At 36.3% G+C, this 3,150-nt stretch overlaps 1 protein-coding gene across 1 annotated transcript in view; it reads left to right on the forward strand.

Annotated features, from left to right (window-relative positions):
- The window catches only part of LOC106869832 (uncharacterized), a 121,208-nt gene that overhangs the window by 921 nt on the left and 117,137 nt on the right, over positions 1-3,150 (forward strand). The window lies entirely within an intron of this gene.

The following is a 3,150-nucleotide window of genomic DNA, read 5'->3' on the forward strand; positions in this document are numbered from 1 at the left end:
ATATATATATATATATATATATATATATATATATATATACGTGTTTGTGTATATAAATATTGTATAATTATACTCGTATGTTGGTGTATATATATATGTTTGTCTGTCTGTCTATCTATCTATCTATCTAGACACTTAAATAGCTTTCTTTATATATCTACATATACATACATACACACACACACACACACACACACACACACACACACACACACACACACACACACATATATATATATACCTCCAAGTGTGGGTGGGTACACGGAACACAGATATATATATATATATATATGTGTGTGTGTGTGTGTTCAATGTACTTCGTTATACGCATTATATAAATAATGTGTGCATATGTGTTTTATAGTCTGTTTATATATGTGATCCATATGTATTTATATATACATACACCGCATATTTATGTGTGTGGTGTGTGTTTAGAACGTAGGCGCATATACATGTATGGTATATATATATATATATATATATATATATATATATACATACACATACACACACACATATATATATATATATATATATGTATAAATGTATGTGTGTGTGTGTGTATGTCTCTCTATATATATGTATGTATATATATATATATATATATATATATATATATATACCAGCCCGTATTTTAAGAATTGAGATGATTCTTCCGTTTTTAGTATTCCTACAACTACTACAAGAAAATGAGTGTCAGATAATGAACGTGCGAGTGTATATTGAATAATGTCTGTATATACACACTTACATATACATAAATAAATGAATATATGCCCGTAATTTGGATAGTGCGGGTAAGTTTGTATTTGTGTGTTCGCGCACGCGTGTGTATAACACCCGAGTTCACTGACATCTTTAGCTTTACATATATATATATATATATATACACGTATGTGTAGATGCAGGAGTCAGAAATAGCAGCTAAATGTATTTCGAGTTGAAGACAAAAAAACAGAACAGAAGATAGTACAGAGAAGAAAGACCTTTATACAGTGTAATTCGGAACGTACATTAAGTCGGACTGGTCACGTCTGGGAAGTCTTCGATCAAACGAACGTTGACCTGTACCTAAGCACCACCGCTCTTACATACACACTCATATATACGTATATATATATATGCGTATATATGTATATATATGTCTGTGTATTTGTATGTACGTATGGATGGATGGATTGAAGAGCGTTTGTGTTCTTAAACGGGGTCAGTGGAGATGGTCACGGGTGAGTGGGAGCGTTCAATATACGTTATAGGATGTGTATATATTTTAATTCCAACGTTTTTATAGTCCTGATCTCGCTACTCACAGTTTAGTTTCATTTTCTAAACATACACACAAACGTGTGTATGTTCATTCATATATACGCACGCATATGTGTCTCTACACACGTACTTACACACACACTCACACACGCACACGTATGTGTGTGTATACATATATATATTTATACATGGGTATATATATATATATGAATGTATGTATACATACATATATGTATGTGTGTGGGGGGTATATATGTGTGTGGGGGTATATATGTGTATATATATATATATATATATATATATATATATATATATATATATATATATATATATATGACATGTGCGCGTGCTTGCGTAGCATTTCAATCATCATCATAACCATCATAATCATCGTCACCCTGTTGCACCAACAACAACACACACACACACACATACACACACACACACACTGTTAATAAAAGAAAGGCGAAAAGGACACATCTGGATAATGTATTCCTAGATACACTTGTGGCTTGAAGAAGAAGAAAATAAATCGAACGGAGATTCATTCAACGCAACGAGCAAGCCTGCATACGTATTTCGATCACGTCTGCTGCTGGATCACGGCTGACCGGGGGCTAAACACCACCGCCTCCGACGCCTCCGACGCCACCACCGCCTTCACCATTTTCGTCGTCGTCGTCTTCTTCGCCATCGTCGTCTTTCGATTCCGTTATTTTTATCCTCCGTATTCCAATGGTCAACAAGAACAACAACAAGAAGAAGCTTTATTACAACGTCATCATCATCATCATCATCATCATCATCATCATCATCTTCATCATCATCATCGTTATCATCGCCACCGCTATTATCATCATCACTACCATCGCTATGACACCTCATCATCATCTTCATCGTCATCATCATTATCGCTACCACTCCCACCCCCACAACCACCACCAACGCCTCTGCCGCCACCACCTTCGTCACCACCTACATCGTCGTCGTCTTCGTCATCATCATCATCATCATTATCATCATCACCATCACAATAATCGTTATTTTCATCAGTTATCGTCAGCATCATCATCATCACCATCGCTACCATCGGCATTATCATCATCATCATCATCGCCTATCTACTTACAATCCATCATGTATACACACACACACACACACACACACACATAACCAACTGCGATTTGTTTTTGCCAAACTCGTTTTCCCCCCTCAATGACCTACCATCACCCACGCATCCCCCCCCTTACACCCACCAACACAGATCATCATATGAAACCATCATGTGGTCACCCGGATGTCTAGAAACAACAGCCACCTCTCAACAAATCACAACATACTGTCTCTTAGAAGAATAAAACAAGACTCATTGGACAACGCATTTGTTAGGCTGGGCAATTCGATGAGGGTTGTCACGACTGGATTGTCTCTGTTCATATGCTTACTCGATCCGGGCTGACTTGGTGGGTAAAGAGGTACCCCCACCTACTCCAATATTGGCATACATACACACGTCGTAATTAAGACATATTGTACACACACACACACCACCACACACCACCACACACACCACACACAAATACACATATGTTACTGCTGGACAATATTTATATTTATAAAGTTGTGGGCATATATGGGTGGGCTGTATAATTTATTGCGTATGTGTAGAATACAGACACGTGCGTAGTTAGCTTTCTGCGTGTATATATACATACAGACACATATGTATGTGTGTGTGTATATATATATATGTGTGTGTGTGTATGTCTATATATGTGTGTGTGTGTCTATATATATGTGTCTATATATATGTGTGCGTGTGTGTGTATATATATATATATATGTGTGTGTCTATATATATATATATATATATATATATAT

The sequence above is a fragment of the Octopus bimaculoides genome, chromosome 27 (assembly GCF_001194135.2).
Source record: "Octopus bimaculoides isolate UCB-OBI-ISO-001 chromosome 27, ASM119413v2, whole genome shotgun sequence".
NCBI lineage: Eukaryota > Metazoa > Mollusca > Cephalopoda > Octopoda > Octopodidae > Octopus > Octopus bimaculoides.